The sequence below is a fragment of the Lagenorhynchus albirostris genome, chromosome 8 (assembly GCF_949774975.1).
Source record: "Lagenorhynchus albirostris chromosome 8, mLagAlb1.1, whole genome shotgun sequence".
NCBI classification, from domain to species: domain Eukaryota; kingdom Metazoa; phylum Chordata; class Mammalia; order Artiodactyla; family Delphinidae; genus Lagenorhynchus; species Lagenorhynchus albirostris.
The window spans coordinates 91,015,884-91,042,073 of record NC_083102.1 but is presented as its reverse complement, the minus strand read 5'-3'; the positions used below and the strand labels follow the sequence as shown (position 1 = coordinate 91,042,073).

The window sequence follows — 26,190 nt, the reverse complement described above, 5'->3', positions numbered from 1 at the left end:
GCCCGTGAGCCACAACTACTGAGCCGTGTGCCACAACTACTGAAGCCCACACACCTAGAGCCCGAGCTCCGCAACAAGAGAAGCCACCGCAATGAGAAGCCTGCGCACCACAACGAAGAGTAGCCCCCGCTTGCCACAACTAGAGAAAGCCCGCGCGCAGCAACGAAGACCCAACGCAGCCAAAAAAGAAAAGAAAAGAAAAAAAGATTGTCCCCATATAACAGGTTTATGATGTTGACCTTACAGTATGGTGAACTTTAGATACTGCATCATTTCTCCCTGGCGCAGGGGGTACCATTTTTCCTCCTTTTCAAGTAATCTATTTGACTTTCTGTCTGATAGACCCAGTAGAAAATCATGTGGAAATGGAAACTCAAAAGCCAATTTCAAGATACATGTACATTTGTAATTATTGGTGCATTTTTTCAGTTTTCTCCAAAATCCAGAATGAGTTGGAAGAAGTGGGAACTCCTCTTTATGGAGCGTAATTATACGCAAAGCAAAGCATAAGGGCATATCAATGTCTGTACTTGCTAAGTAGAATCTGAGTTCTGAGTTGGTTGTCTTGGTTGTTTTATTGACTTTAACTGATACCAGTGTTGATTTTAATTGTATAAAACTACTTGGTCATATAGGATGCCTTGAACCAGCTTAAGGACAGTCCCACAGTCTGAAAGGCATGGCTCTAAAACAGTCTGTCATCATGCTTAAACTAAGTTCAGCTGGCTTCCGCTTTTTCCTATTTCTTTTCCTGCTTCACGGATCCATGTCTGGGAAGGTAGATCTGGGACGTAACCTCGGCTTCCTGACTACCTACTATACCTTAATCAGAATCAAACCACATCAATACCCCGTCAGTCCCGAAACAATTTCCTCTACGTCTCTTGACTATCTGAGCTAATCCTTTCCTACACATACCACAGCCAGCGGCCATAGCTTTCCTGGCTATCAGAAATTTTCAAGAAGTTGAGGATAAGTTGAATAAGTTAAGGCTTCTGTAGAGTCTTTATCTTCAGGTTCTCTGGACTTTGAAGAATAATTTAGCAATAGAGGGAAAGAACATTCTACGATCAAAGCTCAGTGGGAGTAAATGCAAAGAGGAGAACAGCCTGGAGAGTGCGTGGGGAAAGGCAATAGCTGTGCTTAGCAGAAGTAAACATCGCAAGAAAAAAGAGGTAGGGGTTGAGTCTGGATGGTCGGGGTCAACTTGTGTAGAGTTAAGGTGATCAAACATGTTCTTCATTAATGAAGAACTGATAACAGTTCTCCGAGAAGAGGGAAACAATCAATCTTCATTACCTTTTCATGGAAAAATAATTTTGATGATGATTAAGAGCAAGAATTTGAAAAATTTCGAAGTCATAGAAGCGCCCACTAAATCAAAACTATTTATCACAATAGCGAAAAACTGATTACAAAGCAAGTAACATAGGAGTATTTAGTGGATAACACCCCCTACGAAACACAGCATATCCAGTCAACAAGCAGTAGTTAAAGCAACAAAAATTTCATTATAAAGAACTAACTCAGAATTTTCTATCTCTGAATAATGTTGAATGAAATGTACCCGGAAGGCATGGTGGGGTACAAAACAGACCACTATTACGAGGAGGAAGAAGCAGCTCTGGATTTGAGCTCTGCATTCTTGATGGGCCCACATGTCGGGCCAAAGAGTCTTTACCAGTTGAACGATAACCCCCATCTGTATCAGAAAGAGGGTCGCAACCGTTGTCATCATAATGATGATCGTAGAGTAGTTCAAGATAATGCGTTCCCTGTGGTTGAGGTCTCTGTAGAACTCAAAGCATCGTTGTTCTGAGTAACTTGGATGGGTGCCATATTGTAAACAAGATATTGGCAAAAAAAATGACACCACCCACCATCCAAATAATCATGCTTAAAACCACCGCATGGTACTTTTGGAACTGCTGCATTTGGAGTTTCTTAAAATACATGAGCAATCGGAGTATGATGATGGCCACATTGAAAGCAAAGGTGGGGGCTTCCCTGGTGGCGCAGTGGTTGAGAGTCCGCCTGCCGATGCAGGGGACGCGGGTTCGTGTCCCGGTCCGGGAAGATCCCACATGCCGCGGAGCGGCTGGGCCCGTGAGCCATGGCCGCTGAGCCTGTGCGTCCCGGGCCTGTGCTCAGCAACGGGAGAGGCCACAACAGTGAGAGGCCCGCCTACTGCAAAAAAAGAAAGAAAGCTAAGGTGAAGTACATATGACCATATATTATGCTGCTAACCAATCGGCAGGTGAAGAATCCAAACTCCCAGACGACTGTTATATACTAGCTGAGGCGAAAGGGAAGGCTGACCAGGAGAATGGAGTGTAGCACTATGATGTTGAGAACGATGGTGGCAATCACTGATTGGCTGTTCCTTCTTGGCGTCATACAAGACATCGTAATAGCTCCTGCAGCACCTCCCAGCAGAACCGCGCCGTAGAGTGTTATGAGAATCATCCTGCAGTGCCTGTCGCAGCGGCCCAGGTCTATGTTGGAAGCGTTTGACAGGGCGGTTGTATTGATCGGCTCCGTATTTCACCACAAAATGCTTAGAAGACCATAAACCCCTAAATCAAAATTTTACAAAATTAGAATGGATATATTGAAACTGCACAGCAACTGCACATGAATAGTCTTGTTTTGCCATCCCAGCCCACTGTTTACAAGCCTAAAACTGGGTACCCAATAAGTATTGTCAGAGACTCGTCTTAATTACCCAAAGATATTGAAGAGACAGAGAGAGTGAAACAAAATGACAAAAATAAGACTGTCTGTATATAAAACTTGTAACTGCACTCAGGCCTTCTATTCACAGATATGTCTAAACTCACCTACCAGGGCGGGGATGAGCATAAGACATAGTAGCCTCTGGCATAAAGTTTAAGGAACGGCTAGAGACTCGGTCATCAAAATAAATAGTAGTCTAATGCGATATTTTAAAAAAATCAAAATTAATGCAAAAAATTGATGATGAACAAAATAAATTTTAAATAAAGGCAGGGTCCATATACACCCAGCACTCGTTCATCTCAGATCTGTAAAAGCCGTCCCTCCTATTGTCAGAAAATCCAGTTTGAGATACTGCAGAGAAGACCATGTAAATCACATGTAATTATTGGAAGAAGGTATATCAGACACTTTAAAATATTTCCTGGGCTTCCCTGGTGGCGCAGTGGTTGGGAGTCCGCCTGCCGATGCAGGAGACGCGGTTCGTACCCCGGTCCGGGAGGATCCCACATGCCGCGGAGCGGCTGGGCCCGTGAGCCATGGCCGCTGAGCCTGCGCGTCCGGAGCCTGTGCTCTGCAACGGGAGAGGCCACGACAGTGAGAGGCCTGCGTACCGCAAAAAAAAATAAATAAATAAATAAAAATTAAAAAAAAAATATATATATATATATATTTTTTTTTTTCCTGTGAACAGCTCTGGGGCAAAGAGCAGCATATAATATACATATTACCTGCACTCTTCTTCCAAACTCTGAAACTTTTCCTGGACTGGTATGTTACATTTTGGTAAAAAGTTGGGGTTCGGGGGTGGGTTCTGTTTAGTTTTCACTTAAGTTTTTCAGGTACGGATGCATAAGGGATAGTGATCATATAGCAGAGAGGCAGACTGCTTGGCAATGTGCTTTCCTGCATCTAAGTGTCACTTGGCCATTTGGTTGCTCTTAGGGTGTGTATAAGTCTCCTGGCCTCACGGAGCTCTGGCTATGAAATGCAAAGGGTCACACTGCCTTTGTCACTGGAAAATGAAATGAGCCAGTGCATTTGAGACAGCTTTATAACTGAAAAAAAAAAAAAGCCACATAAAGTTATGATTCTTAAGGCGAAATAACAAAAGCAAAAAGACATTATTTACCACTTTCTCCTTAGTCTACATAGGGCAGATACACAGTTATGTGACATAAAATTGTTGTTGCATTATTAAGCATTTAATAAATATCCTACAATTAAAAGCAAACTTTTTCAGACCTTTGATCAGATGGTATTAGACCCAGGCATCAACAGGTCAGACTTTTCTCTCTGGAAGGATCTGTGTCCATTTTCCTCACGTATCTGCTGCCCACCTGGCCAGAAGCAGAGTCTGAGCGTTTGTATCTGAGGGAGAAGTTATTCCACAGTGAACGTCTAAATATCTTAGAATTTTTCTTCTGCTGCTATGGAATCTTCTCAGAATAACTAAATTTTCATTTATGAAAAATTATATTGGACCTGTCACATTCATTGACTACCCTCAAATAAGATTTTATTGTAACTTAGAAATACAATTATAATTTGCATAACAATCTAAGCTTTATGTGCTGAAATATGCATTTTAGCAAACTATATATATATATATATATATGTGTATATATATATATACACACACATATATATATATAAAATGCATAATGCCTGTACACTTTTTGTATGAAACAGAATAGTTTTATGTGACTTATGAACAACAAATGCCATACTACTGACTTAGTTTTAAAATTTTGGTAGTCCTCAAGTCCAAGCAGACAAGATTTAAGTTTGATATGACCTTAAAGAAAGGAAAACTTAAATAATTTATCAGGTCCCACTGGTTTAAATGGACACAACTGCCAAGGCAGTGTGACGTTTGGAAATAGGTTATTAGCTGGCTAATAATGGGACAAATAATTAACACTGAAGTTGCCTCTTCAGTCACAAATATGGGAATGAGATCTATTTTGTAAGGATGTTATGAGAAGTAAGTTAAATTGCATGTCTAAAGACCCAACAAATTCCCTGACAGGAACTAGGTCATCAAAGCGTCAATGCCACTTCTACCTCTATAATGTACACAAAGATATATCATAAACATACAATGCCATCCTTTTTTAGTTACCTCTCAGAATCATGCTATAAGTATTTAAATGCATTGAGATAAACTCATAGGGAAGGGAGGAGTTGGATCATCACTTTCCTTGCTCTCAGGACCTTACCATTACGACCACCATCCCCTGGAAACTTTTGCTCATGAAAACCAAGCGCTGAGACTATTACTCAGCCATAAAACGGAATGAAATTGGGTCATTTGTAGAGATGTGGATGGACCTGGAAACTGTCATACAGAGTGAAATACGTCAGAAAGAGAAAAACAAATATCGTGTATTAACACATATATATGGAATCTGGAAAAATGGTATAGATGATCCTATTTGCAAAGCAGAAAAAGAGACACAGACGTAGAGATCAAATGTATGGATACCAAGGGGGGAAGCGGGGTGGGATGAACTGGGAGATAGGGATTGACATATATACACTAATATGTATAAAATGGGTAACTAATAAGAACCTGCTGTATAAAAAAATAAAATTCAAAAACTCAACAAACAAATAAATAGATTAATTTAAAAAACCAAGTACTGAGACTATTACTCAGCCATAAAAAGGAATGAAATTGGGTCATTTGTAGAGACGTGGATGGACCTGGAAACTGTCATACAGAGTAAAATAAGTCAGAAAGAGAAAACCAAATATCGTATATTAACACATATATACGGAATCTAGAAAAATGGTATAGATGATCCTATTTGCAAAGCAGAAAAAGAGACACAGACGTAGAGATCAAACGTATGGATACCAAGGGGGGAAGCGGGGTGGTGGAATGAATTAGGAGATTGGGATTGACATATGTACACTATTGATACTGTATATAAAATAGATAACTAATGAGAACCTACTGTATAGCACTCTACTCAGTGCTCTGTGGTGACCTAAATGGGAAGGAAATCCAAAAAAGAGGGGATATATGTATACATATAGCTGATTCACTTTGCTGTACAGTAGAAACTAACACAGCATTGTAAAGCAACTATACTCCAATAAAAATAAATTTTTAAAAAAAAGCAAGTACTGAAATTTCTAGATCTGCTTCCTATGCAGAAACATTTAAATGAACACCCAAACTACTTACTTGTTGTTTTCCTCTTATGATCTGCTGCTGGTGGAAGACACAAGGCACTTTGATCATTTGCTGGTGATCTACATCAGAACAGGTAATAAGAACGGTTTGCTAGAATCAAGTCTCCAGTCAAGAAAGGTCATGGGATGAATAATGAACTGGCAAAGAGCTCAAGCTTTAGACTGAGGTCTTCCAAAGTTAAACAGTCAAGATGGAGGACCCAGATAAACCATCTGGGCCACAAACGGATGTGTAGCTCAGCAGCTAGTGGTGAGACAGATTCAAAGTATTCTAAGACTTTCATTTTCACTATCAATGACTTATTTGCAGTAACTTTTCTTATTAACATGAAAAACTTAGAATTTTTTTCCCAATGCTCTTTCTTATCACACTTGTATCCAAAATGTTTCATATTCAGTATAAGAATGACGGAGTGGAGTACTTTCTGTGAGATTTTTATATTCTCAACAGTAAACTCAACATATTTATATCTCTGGCTTTCACTTTCCAAGACTCCCTTCCCTCAGTAACTGCCATTTGGAGATATGGTTCCTTTTGAAGCTCGACCGTCTGGTGATGTAACTTCCACAAGAGGGCACGTTTTTTCTCAAAAGTAAATTTTCTTACATCAGTCTTCTCACTTCCTGTTCTAACTTCATAGTCACCTTGAGCTGTGCTAAGACCTCAAAGCATAATTTTAAGGAAGTTGGGTTTAGTACACCTAAAGATGAAAGAGACCAACATGCCTTCAACAGTTGCGGGCAAATTCAGCCCCAAATCATATTACGGTTCAGCTACAGGAATTCAAAAGGACCAAAACTCTGTCAACTGTAAAGCAAACTCATTATGGACTACATATAGGTAACAACTTGATAAAATTTTCATTTGCTTCAGAAAGAATGAATATCATCTCCTCCTACGCCATCTGCTAGATGATCACCCAAAAGTGCTTGTAGCCACAGAGATACAAAACAACAGAATCTAAACCTCATAGAGCCATATGCTTAATTATTTCAAGAAAAACGCTCAATATAAGATGGGATTTCCAAGTCTTACTGTCAAAAGCAAATTTGTACCAATTCAACTCAGCTGGAAAATTTCTCATGGAACCAATTTTTCAACCCATTTTAAACATCTCGCCTTAAATCAAATTATTTCAAAAATACGAAATCTGGGTTGTAGGCCTGGATTTTGACATATTGTCTGGCAGGTCTCATTTTTCAGATAAAATGTGTTTCCTGGAATCTTTGGGATAAAGTATGTTCCCATAGAAACCATGCTATTTTTAGAGGTTGCTTCTCTGACGAAGGACTAACTGGGAAACAAGATAGATGTGACCAACAGTGGAGCCTAAAAATAAAAATCGGCTATAATTCAGAACTATAGCCAGCACACAAATTGATAGCATTCACACTGACAATATAAGGAATTCAAAGTACTAAAATGTCTGTATATTATGTTTAAAACACATCTAGAAGAATGCTTGTATTTAATTTTTTTTTTCTCACTACACTCAGAATTCAGTTCTTTTCATTCAGGAGTATCAAGATTTTTAAGAAAATAACAAAACCTTAGTTTGAGAGCTTAGACATTACCCAGTTCAGTACAGTACAACCTTTTTTTTTCTTAGAGAAAATATGATTTATTGCAGTATAGTTGATTTACAATGTTGTGTTAGTTTCAGGTATACAGCACAGTGAGTCAGTTACACATATGCATATAACTATTCTTTTTCAGATTATTTTCCCAAATAGGTTAATACAGAATACTGAGTAGAGTTCCCTGTGCTATACAGTTGGTCATTGTTGATTATTTTGTATATAATAGTGTGTATATGTTAATCCTAAACTCCTAATTTATCCTTCCCCTCCATTATTTCCCCTTTGGTAACCATAAGTTAGTTTTCCAAGTCTCTGAGTCTGTTTCTGTTTTGTAAATAAGTTCATTTGTATCTTTTTTTAGATTCTGCATGGAAGTGATATCATATGATATTTGTCTTTCTCTGTACGACTTACTTCACTTAGTATGACAATCTCTAGGTCCTTCCATGTTGCTGCAAATGGTATTATTTCATTCTTTTTTATGGCTGAGTAATAGTCCATTGTTATGTGTACCACATCTTCTTTATCCATTCATCTGTTGATGGACATTTAGGTTGAGGTTGCTTCCATGTCTTGGCTATTGTAAATAGTGCTGCAGTGAATATTGGGGTGCGTGTATTTTTTCAAATTATGGTTTTCTTTGGATATATGCCCAGGAGTGGGATTGCTGAATCATATGGTAGCTCTATTTTTAGTGTTTTGAGGAACCTCCATACTGTTTTCCACAGTGGCTGTACCAATTTACCTTCCCACCAACAGTGCACGAGGGTTCCTTTTCTCCACACCCTCTCCAGCATTTATTGTTTGTAGACTTTTTGATGATGGCCATTCTGACCACTGTGAGGTGATGCCTCATTGTAGTTTTGATCTGCATTTCTCTAATAACAAGTGATGTTGAGCAACTTTTCATGTGCCACTTGGCCATCTGTATGTCTTCTTTATGACCCTCTAATTTAACAGAGGAAACCACCACAATTCAGAGGTTTAGAAAATTACCACAAGGTCACAGGCCTATTTAGAAAGCAGATAAGGATGAAAAATACATACCCCATTCCAAGCCTTCATGTCCACTGCATGATGCATGCGTGGTAAACTTGAGATTGTCTCTTGCAGACACATTAACAATCAACAGCTTAATTTTCCATCTACTTCTCTGTGATATCTGGAATCTTATTTTTGGAATGGACCTTAATCTTTAAATAGAAGTATATTTTAAAATCCTAGAGAATTAAAATTCTTCTTTAAATATAGCTTGCCCCTCAGACAAACCATTAAAGTAAGACATTAGCATTGGTGATAAGCCTAAGTGGGTTTTCAGAAGGAAAAGTTCATCTGTCCTCTGCAGGAGAAGGTCCAAAGCAGATGCTGCTGGAGATGTCACCATCTTGCCCCATCTTCCCCCTTCATGGGAGGTGCCCTTTGAGATGGCCATTTGGTGGGCAGTCTCTGCTCCTGAAAGAATGGGATGGGGGTCGCTTGTCTTTCTAGAGTTGTTAAATTGCTACTGTGAAATGTCCTTAGGAAAGTGGTAATCAAATCTGCAACTGCTAATTCTCAAAGCTGTTTACACTCCTAAGTCATTAGCCAAGACACTGAAATGCCAGGCTTGGTGCCCTGTCTGATCCAAAACACACAAAGGCTCAGCTGACCTAGATATTCAAGGCAGCACCTGGGCCTTGGACCTCTCCTCACTCTAGGACCTGCATTCTAGTTCCTCTCTTCAGTTCTCTCCCTTTGTGATTATGTCTAGCTCCCTTGGTCTCTCTCAGATACAATGTAACTTTCTTTCATGGAGACAGTGAGATTTGAAATGAGAGGAGTCCGGACAGCGCCTTCCAGCCCTCCCCTTATTTCCCAGATGGGAGATGGAGGCCCCGGAGGCCATTCTGTCCCTCCCACTCCTCCCCCTGAGGAAGGTGACCCAGGGCAGCATCTCTGCATCTTCAGACGCCACACAAACTGAAGCATATCAAACAAGCATGTTGTAGGAAACCTGTTTTTTCTAAACTAAATATTTTCTGGCATTTATTTTCTAGTATGGATATGGTCTCAAATAATGAAACCAGAGTTGGCACCCAAAAGCCTTGGATGGTCGAGAGCCCTGGATATTGGTCTTTAAACCTGTATAAATGTGTATGTTGTCCTGACACAGTGTTCCCTACATCTGATAAAAGGATAACCGATTTTAAGTAAAACAAGAGAGATTAAGATTAGACATTAAGGAAAAAACTCTAATAAAGGCAGAGAGGGATTTATGCTGGTCTATGAAGCCCTCTGTTGACCTCAGCTCACACTATGCTATGCTCCGTCTCTCTGGTTTCTTTTTGCTCCTCGAGCCCACCCAAATACATTGTGTATTTTGCATCTGTGGGTCTCTCTGCCCGGAGTGCTTTTCTCACTTCCACATGTCAGGCTGCCTCTTGTCATTCTGTTCTCAGCGTTGGTGTTACCACCTCTGAGAAGCCCTCTCTGACTGCCACAGGGTTAGGCAACTGCTCAGGGACCACCACATTGCCCTGGTTGAAGTCTTTGCATGTGATTTTCCATGAAGTGTTTTAATTTCTTAATTGTTCGTTATCGGTCTATCGCCTGCCTTCTGTTCCGCTGAGATATACCCCCTCTAACATATATAAGGATATGCTGTGTACTTAGTTTTTGGACCTTAGATCAAACAGAGAACACTGCCTGGCATTTCAAAGTCTCAGTCAGTGGCTTGGGCATGTAAACAAGGTTTGAGAATTAGCAGTTACCGATTTATTTACCACTTTCCTAAGATGGATTTCACTGACCCTAACTGCACTGTCATTGTCACTTCCCAGTGCCCAGATCAGTGTGCAGCGCATACTTGTTGAATGAATTCAATGTTTGTTGAATGAATGTATAAATGTACATGATTTTCTGAAAGTGGCTGTGGAATAATCCTTCTTTTGGAGATAACAACTTAATCATTTTAACTTCATTCTTGTAAGTTTTCAGGGACTAGGGTTGAATGTAAGAGCTGGAATTGACCTAAAAGAGGGTCTAACAAACCCAAGTGCTAAATTTTACAGAAGGAACTGAGGCCAAAGAGGCAGCCTGAGTAGAGGCCACACAGATGCCCTGCATCTGTGACTCCCGGCCCACCCTCCTTTCTTGACCTGCCCTGTTGCCCGAAGTGACCATTTCCCAGGCCACTACATCTGGAAGCTTTACCATATTCCAAACAGTCTTGTCTCTTTTTTAGGTGATTGAGTTTCATAACACTTGGAAGCATCCCAGAGCATGGAGACATTCAATCAAGAATGAGGAATCATTTTGTTCAACATAAACTTTTCCTCTAATCTTCTTTTTAGCCTCAGATCTTTACATCTTTGTATGAATCTTCTCACGTACCTCAGGGAGTGATCTGATTTCCCAGTCAAGCTGTTTACCTCTTTGGAGGTTACCGTACAATGTGGTTTAATTTTTTTTTCTCTTCTGTATTCTACTCCTTTATGAAAGGAAGATAATACTTCCTCAGAACAAAGGAAAGGGAGTAGTGGTTTTACTAACACATGCTACACGCTAGACGGAAGAATGAGCTGTAGTTGAGATCAATAGATTAAACTCAACTGCTTTCTGAAATAACAGAATTATCTTAGTATTTTGATATCCAGAGGGACTTCAATCAAGATATGATTAACAAAGGATCTGATTGATGTGTCAAGAAGGACTTGGCAAAAATTCACCAAAGGAACCTTCTTCAGGGTATAGTAATATCCACAAGCTGTACTAGGATATAAACAGGTGTCTGTTACTATAGTGCTTTAAAATTAAACATTCTAAGCAATGTTTCTCAAATGTTATTGTGCTTATGAATCACTTGGCGATCTGGTTAAGATGCAGATTCTGATTCATTAGGTCTGGGGTAGGACCTGAGAGTCTGACTTTCTCACGGGTACCCAGGTGTTTCACAAGCTGCTGGTCCCATGGACCATGCACCATGGACCACCCTCGGTGTTGCAAGACTCTGCGCTACACTGTCCAATATGGTAGCCATTCTCCACATTGTGGCCATTTCAGTGAACTTAAGTTAAAACAGTTCACTTCCTCAGTCACATTTCAAGAGCTCGAAAGTTCTATTGAACAGATTTACTAAGGAAAACACAATGTATTAAATAGTTCCGAGTCGCCACGATCTTGCCGCCTGTCTTTCCTAGCTGTAGGCTGCCAGCTTTTATTGGGAGAATAACAAGCATTGGTTGGATAAGCAGGTGTGTTTGAAGCTGGGGGAGATGGGGCCGAAGAGAACCAGGGCGAAGAGTTGTTGAGGCATCCAAAGAATAAAGGTATTTCAAGGAGGGTGAGGCCAACGGGCTCCAATTTTGCCAAGAGGACAAATAAGCTAAGGTTTGAAAAGTGCCCATCGACTGGCAGCATGGGCAGAGGAAGCGGCAGTAGTTGATGGAACATAGGATTAAACTAGGGTTGTTGGGCTTCCCTGGTGGTGCAGTGGTTGAGAGTCCGCCTGCCGATGCAGGGGACACAGGTTCGTGCCCCGGTCCGGAAGGATCCCACATGCCGCGGAGTGGCTGGGCCAGTGAGCCATGGCCGCTTAGCCTGCACGTCCGGAGCCTGTGCTCCGCAACGGGAGAGGCCGCAACAGTGAGAGGCCTGCGTACCGCAAAAAAAAAAAATAAAAACAAAACTAGGGTTGTTAATGATGGAAGCTTTTTGCTTATTTCCATGGTAAAATTTTTAAATGCTGGTCTTGGACCACAAAGGAGAGACTGGCCATGGGGATATACTGGTTTTGAATTTTCAAGTCAAAATGGGCCCTCTGGTAACCTAGTTCATGCTTTGACTATTCAGAGAACTCAAATAATTACCATTAGCCACCAGAGATTTCAGAGTCTCCAGTTCCGAGGAGCACATCTCAAGCCTTCAAAGAAACCTCAGATTTCCTTCCGGCTAAGCAGAAAAAAATAATAACTTTGTCTTTATTACACCAGTAATTACAGAACTCTTTGCTTTCTTTGTGGGCTCCAGTTAGGATGAAGAGCAATTTCACCGATCACCTTTTACTCAAAATCTCACCAGACCCTTAAAAATAAACTCTCTTTTCAAGGAAAGGCCAAGCCCTAAGGGATGTTGTCAATCAAAATCTGACACCTTGTTCAGAGTGTGAAGACCACTTTTAATTCGGCGCTCAGCCCAGCCTCCTTTTCAGAAATTACATTCATTTCCCTATTATTAGTAAAATTTAAAAAAAGAATACAAAAGCTGATAGAACTTGGTGGTGGGCACAGCTGATACATTCTCCTGCTACTACAGCAGAAAAGCCCTTTCAAGGAGAATGGCATGCGTTACACTTGAGGATGGACAGGGTTGACTCTCCAGGAGTAGTGTTGAGCCTCTGTGACACTCTCAAGAATATTGCCTTCCCGATTGCTCCAAATTGCTGACAGACCATTGTGTCATTGTGTTACCTGGTGGCACAGGAAGGCTGACCCGGTACTTGAATTGGACTCCGGGGACCTGTGGGACACTGGAGTTTGGACTCAGGTGGGCACCATGTCATTTTGGGCAAGACAGAATCTTTGAATCCCTTTATTTTTTATTTATTTATTTTTTTAAATGACCTTTTTTTTTTTTTAAGGAATTTTGCCTTTTTTCTTTTTTTTTTTCAAATTTTATTTGTTTATTTATTTGTTTATTTATTTATTTATGGCTGTGTTGGCTCCTCGTTTCTGTGCGAGGGCTTTCTCTAGTTGTGGCAAGCGGGGGCCACTCTTCATCGCAGTGCGCGGGCCTCTCACTATCGCGGCCTCTCGTTGCGGAGCGCACGCTCCAGACGCGCAGGCTCAGTAATTGTGGCTCACGGGGCTAGTTGCTCCGCGGCATGTGGGAACTTCCCAGACCAGGACTCGAACCCGTGTCCCCTGCATCGACAGGCAGATTCTCAACCACTGCGCCACCAGGGAAGCCCTGAATCCCTTTATTTTTAAAATAGGCAGCATATTGACTGTGCCCATTTGACTGTTAGCTTCTGTGAGGGCAAAGTGGAGATCTGAATCCTGGGGTCTCAGGCCCACTCTTCACTCACTCGCCTTTCCCCAATTCCCCTTCTGGGAGCAGGAACCCCTCGGGCTTTGAGGGAGGGAGGGTTTCTGGGGCCCCTGAGTTGGAGCGGGTCACATTGCATAGTCTTCATGACCATCTAGCTCATGTTGAAAATTAAAGTTTTTGGCTTTTCTTGGGATTTCCCTGGCGGTCCAGTGGTTAGGACTCCAGGCTTTCATTGCTGACGGCCTGGGTTCGATCCCTGGTTGGGAAATTGAGATCCCACAAGCCACATGGCACAGCCAAAACATAAATAAAGTTTTTGGCTTTTCTTTAAAAAAAAATCAATAAATAAAATAGGCAGCATATAATGTTTTCCGTGTCTTAAGAAGCTGTTTTTAAAGGAACGAAATGCAAAACTGACAGATAAATCCAAAGCATCTTGATTTCATAAGATAGCTCTGCAGTGCTGACCTAGCTGATGCTGCAGCCGTCCTCTAAGTTCATGGCTGGGATTTTTCTTTTCAGGAATTTTTAAAAATCTGAGTTTCGGGCTTCCCTGGTGGCGCAGTGGTTGAGAGTCTGCCTGCCGATCCTGGGGACATGGGTTCGTGCCCCGGTCCAGGAAGATCCCACATGCCGCGGAGCGGCTGGGCCCGTGAGCCATGGCCGCTGAGCCTGCGCGTCCGGAGCCTGTGCTCCTCAACGGGAGAGGCCACAGCAGTGAGAGGCCCGCATACCGCAAAAAAAGGAAAAAAAGAAAAAAGCATCTTGATTTCATAAGATAGCTCTGCAGTGCTGACCTAGCTGATGCTGCAGCCGTTCTCTAAGTTCGTGGCTGGGATTTTTCTTTTCAGGAATTTTTAAAAATCTGAGTTTCTGATGATTAACTAGTGGATTTCAGTCATGTGGACATTGGCTCAGTGGGGACTTAGTGTTGTCATGATTAATTAATTTTGGCTTAATGATGGGCCCTGGGGAGAAAGATGGAGCCAGGAAAGATGGGACTGAGGAAATGGACTCCACCCAAGGGGCTTGCCCCTGAGGGCAGGTGGGCAGTCCAATGACCCATCCAGAGGAAGTGACGGACTCTGGCAGGTTCAACCTGGTGTGAAGGACGAAGAGGCGGGAGGAAATCCAGGCGGTTAGATGTAACCCAAATCCGGGAAGATAGAGGCAATGAACCTGGTGGTGTTCTTATTCTCACATGGGCCCAGTGAAAGGACAGCCAGAGGGTAAGGCAGAGTTTTCAGCTTTCACCTACATCAGAGTTAACTGGACAGCTTATTAACAAAGCACTTCCTGACAACCTGTGGATGGGGCCAGGCGTCCACACTTTCAACAAGCCGCCAGGTCGTCCTGATTTATCCCGATGCTGTCCTTCAGAGGACCACTTCCAAGAAGGGTGAGAGCGGGCCTCATCCTTCCAGGTGTCAGGGGAGCACATGAAAGGGCTGGAGTTTACTTTGGGGCCATTTCCCTAGAAGGAAGCTGAAGTTCTAGAGAAGAAACTGAGGCAGAGTCACAGCTTTATGGAGCAAAGCAACAGACGGGTAGGTAGAAAATAACTAACTTGGTGGCCAGGCTCACTGCATACATATTGGCAAAACATCCTACCCCATTTCCTGTCCTGATCATGGTCTGAGAGCTATGAGCTTAGAGGCAGGGCTTACAGGCAGATCAAAGTCTGGGATGTGGGGATGCACCACATCTAAATTAGCCTCACTGTGTGTTTCTAACTAAGTGATTTCTGCTTTGAAGTAACAATACCAATACAAGTGTCTTGAATAAGATGAGAAATTTCTTCTCTCATGTTACAAGAGATCCAGGGTGGCTTTCTCTCGAGCACCCAGAGCTGGCAGAACTCTGCTGGTTTCCCCGTGGGTCTCATGGCTTTCTTCTCAAGGCTACAGAATGGCAGCTGTTGCTGCAGTTTTCAGGTCCTCACACAGCCTTGTGGAGAGGAAGGAAAAAGAACTGTATCCCCTTAGTCACTCATTATCAGGAAAGAAAACATTTCTGGAAGCCCTCCAGCACACCTATCTTTACACCTTTTTGGCCAGAAAGGGTTGTTTGTTGACCCCCCCACCCATCTTAACACCCCCATGGTTTATATCCGGTGGCCGGAAAAAGGGCTCCCTTCCGTGTCCCCCACTACTGAAAGTATTGTGGTGCAGTGTGCCGGGAGGGAGCAGGGAGATCTCCTCAGGAGGCAATCGGTGGTGTCTTCATCACTCCTCTCAGAAACATGATTAAAGGATTCTAAATGCTGGGAAAAGGTCCCTGTACAGTTTACTGCATGAACTCCTTATGGTCTGTCTGTTATCAAATGATGGCAGTAAAGTTCACGTTAAGGAACTAAGCTTTTGCACATAACTCAGAGCACTGCCAATCCTTCATTCATCCTCCTCTAGGACACAACGTAAATTCCCAGCACACACCCTCCTGTGCAGGACCCTGCGAGCCTTCTCTCAGGGTCATCTCAACCTTTGTGTTGAGAAGCACAGAGTTGTACTTCTTAACTTGGGCGTTTTCTCACTTTCCTTTTTTTTTTAAGCAGTACGTGGGCCTCTCACTGCTGTGGCCTCTCCTGTTGCGGAGCACAGGCTCCGGACGCACAGGCTCAGCGGCCATGGCTCACGGGCCCGGCCGCTCCGCAGCATGTGGGACCCTCCTGGACCGGGGCACAAACCCATATCCCCTGCATCGGCAGGCGGATTCTCAACCACTGCGCCACCAGGGAAGCCCCTCACTTTCCATTTTTGAAAACAAAGATTCCTTCTTCCAACCTCCTTTTTATTTCATATTAATCAAACTCATCTCAGATATTGCAACTCTAATGTACTTCCTCCTTCAAGGGAAAGTGAAGAAACATTTCTTCAAAAGTGCTGTGGGAAGGTAGGCTGGGTTCTGTTTTTGAAATGAGATGAAGTTGTGTTTTTCTGCCTGCTCATGAAAATGTCTTGCCTGATAAGTTCTGTGAGTAATGCAACTTAGAAACCCATAGACTTCCTGCTTGATTCCAGTGATGATTCATAATTTTATCATCTAGTTTGTGCTTTAAAGCTATTTCAAGAAGATAAATACATGCGGTAAGAATGTCTTAGTTGATTTTTGTATTCCTTCTTTCCATTTCCTTTTCCAACATTAAAATAAAGAAATGAAACATGATCTCAATATCAAGACAATCTAAACTGTTGGAGGAGGTAATCAAGAGGATGTGACCACTGCTTGGCCCACAAACTGCACCCAGGCAGTAGAAGGCTCCTCCCTCCCTCCCCTGTCCTTGGAATGAACACTCCACTTGCTTCCCGGAGCTGGAAGAGGAGATCTTATAAAGACCTTGTAAAGAGCTGGAAGAAAAGATCTACAGTCATCAGGGCAGCATGGTACTGGCACAAAACAGAAATATGGAGCAATGGGACAGGATAGAGAGCCCAGAGATGAACCCACGCACCTATGGGCACCTAATTTACGACAAAGGAGGCAAGAACATACAATGGAGAAAAGACAGCCTTTCTATAAGTGGCGCTGGGAAAACTGGACAGCGCCATGTAGAAGAATGCAATTAGAACACTCCCTACCACCATAACACAAAAATAAACTCCAAATGGATTAGAGACCTAAATGTAAGGCCGGACACTATAAAACTCTTAGAAGAAAACATAGGCAGAACACTCTTCAACATAAATCACAGCAAGATCTTTTTTGATCTACCTCCTAGAGTAATGAAAATAAAAACAAAAATAATCAAATGGGATCTAATTAAACTTAAAAGCTTTTGCACAGCAAAGGAAACCAGAAAGAAAACAAAAAGACAGCTCTCAGAATGGGAGAAAATATTTGCAAATGAAGCAACTGACAAGGGATTAATCTCCAAAATATACAAACAGCTCATGCAGCTCAATATCAAAAAAACAAATAACCCAATCAAAAAATGGGGGGAAGATCTAAATAGACCTTTCTCAGAAAAAGACATACAGATGTCCAACAAACATGAAAAGATGCTCAACATGACTACTTGTTAGAGAAATGCAAATCAAAACTACAATGAGGTATCGCCTCACACCAGTCAGAATGGCCATCATCAAAAAATCTACAAGTACTGCTGGAGAGGGTGTGGAGAAAAGGGAGCCCTCCTACCTGTGGGTGGGAATGTAAATTGGTGCAGCCACTATGGAGAACAGTATGGAGGTTCCTTAAAAAACTAAAAATAGAGTTACCATATGACCCAGCAATCCCACTGCTAGGCATATATCTGGAGAAAACCATAATTCGAAAGGATGCATGCACCCCAATGTTCATTGCAGCACTGTTTACAATAGCCAGGACATGGAAGCAACCTAAATGTCCATCGACAGAGGAATTGATAAAGAAGATGTGGTACATACATACAATGGAATATTACTCAACCATAAAAAAGGAGCGAAATAGTGCCATTTGCAGAGATGTGGATGGACCTAGAGATTGTCATAGAGTGAAGTAAGTGAGAAAGAGAAAAACAGATATCGTATAATATTGCTTATATGTGGAATCTAGAAAAATGGCACAGATGAACTTATTGGCAAAGCAGAAATCGAGTCACAGATGTAGAGAATAAACTTACGGTTACCAAGGGGGGAAGAGGGGTGTGGGACGAATTGGGAGATTGGGATGAATCTATGTATGAAATAGATAACTAATGAGAGCCCTCAGTAGCACGGAGAACCCTACTCAATGATCTGTGATGACCTAAATGCGAAGGAAATCTAAAAAAGGGTGGATATATATATACATAAAACTGATTCACTTTGCTGTACAGCAGAAACTAACACAACATTGTAAGGAAACTATACGCCAATAAAAATTAAAAAAAAAAAAAAGAAAAGAAAGAGGACGTGACCACTGGTTGTTGCCCCATGAGCTGGATGGACCCTGGACCCAAGCAACTGAAGCCTCCTCCCTCATTCCCCTGTCCTTGGAATGCACACTCCACTTGCCTTCCCGGGGCTGGAAGAGAACATCTTATAAATGCTCCGCCCCTATACTTATGGTGGTCCCTACAGCGTGTAGAAAGGGAAAAAATAAGATTCCCCAGATGCCTGCTATACAAATGGATCTAAAGGAGGCAGTTGGTCCACAGGGTCTGCAGTAGCTCTTAAGCCCAACACTGACACCATCTCGATAGAAACAGGAACAGCAGAAGTCTGTGGGCTGAACTCAGAGCAGTTTGGCTGGGGATCACCCAGGAGCCCTGGCCATTAACCCTCTGAACTGACAATTGGGCTGTTCTAAAGAGAGTAACCCTGTGGCTTGGACAATGGAGAGCCAAGGGGTGGATGATATAAATAAGCCCTTGTGGGGTCAGGATGTTGCCTGCAAGAGCCTGAGTCCTCACTGTCTCCCATGTCCCAGCTCGTAAAGCACTGACACCCCCTTGGTAATCAGGAAACGGATGCCCTAGCTTGGGTAGGACCCCCAGCGACTGATCCTTCAGTAAATACAGCAGATTGAGTGCAAAGAAAGAGTGGCCACCGGAGCGCCCTGGTGGGATGCCATATTGCTAAGGATGCTGGGTTGTCCTTGGAAGACAGTGACTCAGTTAAAGCAGTAGCAAGATGTAACAAGATGTCCTGGGTGTTCTCAACAATGTCCAAGGCAAGTGCCAAAGGAATTTGGGGGCCTCCTCTGGAGACCGCACCTGGTAAGGGATTGGCAAATGGATTATATCGGGCCCCCCCCCTTAAATGAGGATTCTAAATGTGCCCTAGTCTGTGTGGATACCTTGTGTGGCTTAACAGAAGCTTTTCCCTGTCGCCAAGCCAGCCAGGCTACCTCCATTGTGGGGTTAGAGATGCTGAGTACCATGGGTGGATGCCCTCATCGAATAGACAGTGATTAGTGGTCACATTTCAAAGGTCGTGATAGGCAAGCCTGAGCAAAAGACCATGACACTGATTGGAGGTTCCACCTCCCCTGTAACCTGCAAACCGCACGGTTGGTAAAAAGAAAGAATGGACTCGTAAAGCAGCAGATGAAATTACTAATAGGTAAAACCACTTTGGCCAGGTGGACTAAAGTACTGTCCCGGGCTTATTACATTTGAGTGATCCGACACTAGGGCCTATTGCCCCATATGCCAGACTGGGGACCCCTGCTGAGACATCCAGCACCATGCAGGCATAGAAGTCACCAGAAACAGCCATTGCCCGGACTCTCGCTGTGGATGAACGAGCTGTGCTGCTGGAAACACCAAGCCCCGTCACGCCTTGGTGAGGCATTATCTATTGGAAGTTAAGGTAGGACGTCCCGCTGAGATGGGAGAGCTACTTTGTACCCCTGGGTGCGGGGGCGGGGTGAAGACTAGTCAGTTTCCAGTGGGGTCCCATTGTCCTGCTGCAAGCGGAACACGCACCATTGAAAGAGGGGAGAAGGTGAGGGTCCTGCTCTGGCATATCCCGCCCCTCGTCCATCTCCTCTGTCCTGACAGTGGTGCCTCTCGGGGCCGACAGCTATGAAACGCAACCAGGTCAAGTTCCTAAAGCTGCTAGACTCCCTCTTCTCAAGGCCAGCTGAGCATGTTCTGTTTTCCAGTTACTTTCGGCCACTCTCTATGTCCCCACCTGGAGGATATTATAGCACACATAGAAGCCGTAACTAAGTTCACTCACAAGCCTTAAATAACATCAAATGACGTAAAAATAAAGAAGAACCCAGAGGGACCTCTTGTAGAAAAGCGTACTCTTCCTATTTGCAAGTTTTCTCTAACCACACTCTCTCCCCATCACTTTGCTACGCCAGCCTCTCTTTGCCAGGTACTTTGATTTCTTTTTTTTTTCTTTTGCCTAGGGTACTTTGATTTTTAATTTGAAAGAGAATGTTCTAGATAGCATATATCCAGAAAAAGCTACCTACCTCCAATTGTAAAAAAAATACATTGGCATTCTCATGAATCAAAATCTCTTACAAAGAGTAGAACGGTAATGGTTACCAGGAAGGGGGTGGGGAGGGATGGGAAGATTTGGTCAAATGGTACAAACTTCCAGATGAATTAAGTTCTGGGGATATAATATACCACATGGTGATTATAGTTAATAGTACTGTATTCTATATTTGAAAGTTGCCAAGAGGCTGTATCTTTCTCATCATTAAAAAGAAATGATAATTAGGTGATGGAGATGTTAGCTAACACTATGGTGGTAATCATTTTGCAATATGTAAGTGTATCAAATCAACACGTTTTACAACTTAAACTTATACAAGGTAATATTTCAATTATATCTCAATAAAACTGGGGTGGGAGAGAGAACACATGTAATAAAGGGTTCTACTGACTTTCTATGCTGTGAACATGTTTTATCAGTGAGCGGATATCCTGCCCAGTAGGTGTTAAAGGACAAATGTAATTAAGATGTGCTACTTGGGGGGGAAAAAAAACCTCTTATGAGTCTGATTAGAGTTAATTCATTTTCTAAAAGTCTGATCATACCTGAAGCTATAAAACTGGTTTCTTAAATACACATATTTGAAGACTGTATTTTGCATCCCCAGGAAGCCCTCTCTGAAACAATTTGGCACTCTTGTGCACCACAGTACTATCAGTTGGAAGAGATGTGTAGAGGCAACCCAGCTTTACATCTAGTTGTACAAATTGTTTTGGAATTAGTGGGAATTGGTTGAGTTTATGAAGAATCCCAATATCCCCTAGACTTTGTTTTTTAATCAAACATTAGAACTATACCAAGGAGTTCTAGTTGATTGGATGGCCTTTGAGAAATGATTCAGTCTTTACTGTATTTATTTATCAGTAATAAATGTTATTTTTCAATTATTATGCTTAAAAAGAGATTTTAGGATACCTATATAAGTATCATAAAGCTAACAAAATCACTCTAGTCAGAATATCTTGAGTTCTTTAGATTTAAGATCCATTATATGGGATATATACAGCTCGATTCTCTACTGGGCATAAAGCAAAGCCAAGACATTTGGGTGTAGATTTTTTTTTTTTTTTTTTTTTTTTTTTGCGGTACGTGGGCTTCTCACTGTTGTGGCCTCTCCCGTTGCGGACCACAGGCTCTGGACGCGCAGGCTCAGCAGCCATGGCTCACGTGACCAGCCGCTCCGCGGCATGTGGGATCTTCCCAGACCGGGGCATGAACCCATGTCCCCTGCATCGGCAGGCGGACTCTCAACCACTGCGCCACCAGGGAAGCCCTGGGTGTAGATTTTTTTAAATCTATAAATATAATGACCTATATAGACTATATAGTCACACCTATATAGTGCAGCTAGTCTTTTCTTTTGTTATTTAGAGAAGCTGTTTTTTTTAACTGACCTATAGTTGATTTACAATGTTGTGTTAGTTTCTGCTGTACAGCAAAGAGATTCAGATATATATATATATATATATATATTAATTTTTATGTTCTTTTCCATTATGGTTTATCATAGGATAATGAATATAGTTCTCTGTGCTATATAGTAGGACCTTGTTGTTTATCCATTCTATATTTAATAGCTTACAGCTAATCCCAACCTCCCACTCCAACCCTCCTCCACCCCCCTCCCCCTTGGCAACCACAAGTCTGTTCTCTATGTCTGTGAGTCTGTTTCTGTTTCATAGATAGGTTCATTTTTACCATATTTTAGATCCCATATGTAAGTGTTATCATATGGTATTTGTCTTTCTCTGTCTGACTGACTTCATTTAGTATGATAATCTCTAGGTCCATCCATGTTGCTGCAAATGACATTATTGTCTTCTTTTTTATGGCTGAGTAGTATTCCATTGTATATATGTACCACATCTTCTTTATCCATTCATCTGTTGATGGACATTTAGGTTATTTCTTTATCATGGCTATTGTGAATAGTGCTGCTGTGAGCATAGGGGTGCATGTACCTTTTTGAATTACAGCTTTGTCTGGATATATGCCCAGGAGTGGGATTGCTGGATCATATGGCAACTCTATTTTTAGTTTTTTGAGGAACCTCCATACTGGTTTCCATAGTGGCTGCACCAATTTACATTCCCACCAACAGTGTAGGAGGGTTTCCTTTTCTCCACACCCTCTCCAGCGTTTGTTATTTGTAGATGTTTTAAGGATGGCCATTCTGATCGGTGTGAGGTCATTCCTCATTGTAGTTTTGATTTGCATTTCTCTAATTAGCAACATTGAGCATCTTTTCACGTGCCTGTAGCCCACCTGTTTGTCAAGAAGCCATTTTTTAAAATATAGAAAATCGTGTAAAATGTGCCTTTTGCAACTTTCAAAATTGTTTAATAAGTTTGAAGATATTTGAAATAGTATTTTTCAAGGAGATTGGAGTCAGGTTTTACTTCCTCTTTCTATTTGTACAGCAAGTACATTTTAAAGTTAAAATTACTTCTGTAATGTTGAAGGAGGTAGAGGAAGGTAACACCAATATCCTTAGGTGGTTTCCAGCGTGTGATTGGTGTTATGGGGTGTTATCGGCGTAGCATGTCCCCCATCTCTTCCCATTGCCCACATCACATTTGGGGGATTATTTTACTTTCGTTTAGGAATTTTTTTCCCCTACAGTCTGATTAACTCAAAACCATTCATTTGAGTTATAGTGGTTGGCGTACCAGCTAGCAAGGCATTTCCTTCACTCATGCTGCCTAATTCCTGGCATTGTACGTGTTTGGCTGGGGGAAAAAAAAAAAGGAGGGAAGCTTTTTCACCTGTGCTTCCTTGATGAGCTAAGATTCTCTCCTGACTCACACTTTGGGATTCCCTTGAATCATTTCGCTTCCTGCTCTTTGGGGATTCGTAAGGTGCATCATAGTTTCTGAATATTTCAACTGCATACAGTCTTGCTTTGCCTACTCTAAAGTCTGTGACTCACATATCTAAGTAATTAATTTTCCTAGAGAGAACTAATTTCCCATTCCTTTTACTTTATTTTTAAAGATTTTTTTTGATGTGGACCATTTTAAAGCCTTTATTGAATTTTTTACAATATTGCTTCTGTTTTTTTTATGTTTTGGTTTTTGGCCACAAGCCATGTGGGATCTTAGCTCCCGGACCAGGGATGCAACCCGCACCTCCTGCATTGGAAGGCGAAGTCTTAACCACTGGACCACCAGGGAAGTCGCCCCCATTCCTTTTAGACAGATCTTTTCCTCTTCTTCTCAAGGTGTTCAAGTGTTTTTGATCGTTTGTTTGTTCATTTATTTAATCCGATTAATCTGAATTAATTAATAGCTTCTGCTATTACAGCCATATTACATTTGTAACTTGAATATTCAAAAATGGAATGAACAGGGAATTCTACTCAATATTCTGTGATAACCTATATGAGAAAACAATCTGAAAAAGTATATGTATATGGATAACTGAATCACTTTGCTATACACCTAAACTAACAAAACATTGTAAATCAACTATACTCTGATAAGGTACGTGGGCCTCTCACTGCTGTGGCCTCTCCCGTTGCAGAGCACAGGTTCCATACACGCAGGCTCAGCGGCCATGGCTCACGGGTCCAGCCGCTCCGCGGCACGTGGGATCCTCCCGGACCGGGGCACGAACCCGTGTCCCCTGCATCGGCAGGCAGGCCCTCAACCACTGCGCCACCAGGGAAGCCCCAGAATAAACTTTTTAATCAGGGACATCATATGATTGGATTTGCACTTTAGAAAGATTGCCTCGGCTGCACAGAAGAGAATAACTCCGGGTCAGAGGTCAGTTACAGGCTGGAAAACCATTTTAGACAAGATTTAAACTAAGGCAGTGGAAACGATGTAGAGCAAAGGAAAGGTGCGGGAGATTCTGCAAGTAAGATCGTCAGACTTCAGGGCGGTTAAAGGTCTGGGGGTTAAATGTATATGGGTGGACACGGCAGGGAGGGAAGAGCAAAGGAGAAGGAGAACTTGAGAGTTTTAAACAAATTTCTGGCAAGGGAGGAAAATCTGGATATTTGATAAAGTTTGACTAACTTGGGGAATAAAGGAAAACAAGGGCAGGGGATGGATGGTTGGAGGGTGACAAAGACTTTCTCATTGGTAGAAGTTTAACTTGGTTTTTCTGAGCCCTTTTCTGTCAAGGCTTCCTGCCCGGGCCCTGTCTTTGGTCTGCCAAGTCCAGTTTTAGCAAGAATCCTGCTGAGTCAGTTTAGAGAGAATCTCCCACCCTTGATATCTGATCACCTCAGTGTCTAATCACAGTCATCAGTTTTTAGCAGGAATCCTGTGAAAATGGTTTAGCAAGAGTCACCCGTGCCCTTGGTGTCCCCTCTTAGTAATTTTCCATACACTGGCCCCTCTCACTCTGCTCCTGGGCTACACATCTCCAGCTGCCTTAGTTGTATTTGCAGTTGAGCCCAATCTCTCTCCCCCACTGTAAAAGTCTTGAGTAAAGTCTTCCTTATCGTTTTAACAAATACAATTTTTTCTTTAACAATGGGGAAAATCTCTCTGGAACTAGTTACTTCCATATGCCTCTAAAGTTTAGTTTGTACATACACCTTCTAACTAGCGTATGGCTAAATAACATGCCTAGGTCTTGCACTGCAGGGGTTTATCAGGCATTATGCTGTACACAGTCCAGCCATTTATGCCCCAAGAACCTAGCAAGCTGGCTTCCTCCCCTTGATTAAAAAAAAGGAAAAAAAAAAGTGGCAGTCTAACACCCACTATGTGGCAGCTCAATACAATTCCTTCCTTAAACACTTTACAGTCATCTTACAGGGGGCTAAAGCAGCAACACTCCTGTGAGACCCGGCAAGCCTAGAGGAAAGAGGGACTAACAGTCTTGGGAACACTTTGAGGTTGAGGTCTAGTAAAGACTACTTTTCTGTTTCTAACCTCAACTTATTTAAAGGAAGCTATTGTAACCATCCAAATTTGCTGTTGTAGCATGCAAGCTTCTTGATAAATAAAGGAATGGGCATGGCTATGCTGTAAAAAAATCTTTTTTTTTAAGGACACTGAAATTTGAATTTCATGTCATCGTCATGTGTCCCAAAACAGACTTTTATTTTTTTAACCATTGAAAATGTAAAAACCATTCTTGGCTTACAGGTGCACAAAATCAGGCGGTGGGCTGCATTTGCCTTATGAGCTGTAGGTCGTTTGCAGACTTGGTAGTCATAAAATGTCAGGATTCAAAAACTGTGTTAAGTGTGGGACCTGGCAGGGGGCGGTGCGGTAGAGGGACTTCACAGGCTAACTTCTAATACTATAACATATGTGAAAGCAGTTTCCACTGATTTTTAGTCCAAGTGGCCAAGCCCAGGAATGGTGACAGCAGAGTGGTAGGGACCGCGGGCCAGGCCGCTCACCACCCTCCAAGCGGCTGGTGACGCAGTCCCCTCTTCGAGGACCGGACAGAGCGTGGACAGCATCTTCAGGGACGCAGAGATGGAGGTTTAGCTCAGCCAACCGTCGGACGGAGTCCCGCAAACACAGAGCAAAACAAACTCCCTCGGCCGGCCGCCAGGCGGCGCCTCTCCGGGTGTCCGCAGGCACGTGCACGCACGCACGTTTCCGGCCCGCGCTCAGCCGGGCTCTACTGCGCATGTCTGGGAAGGGGGCGGAGCGGCGACTGATGGGTGGGCCGAGGTTCCAGCGAGGCTGAGGAGCTCCTCGCCGGTGGGCGGGTACACTGGGGCCGCCCTGCGTCACTTCCGTCGGGGAAGGAC

General features: G+C 42.5%; 1 protein-coding gene and 1 pseudogene across 4 annotated transcripts in view; one reads left to right on the top strand and one right to left on the bottom strand.

The window, feature by feature from the left end:
- Positions 1-26,190, top strand: part of PNPLA8 (patatin like phospholipase domain containing 8) — a 135,028-nt gene that overhangs the window by 46,644 nt on the left and 62,194 nt on the right. The gene's annotated exons all lie outside the window — the stretch shown is intronic.
- Positions 1,439-26,068, bottom strand: LOC132524356 (probable G-protein coupled receptor 141; annotated as a pseudogene).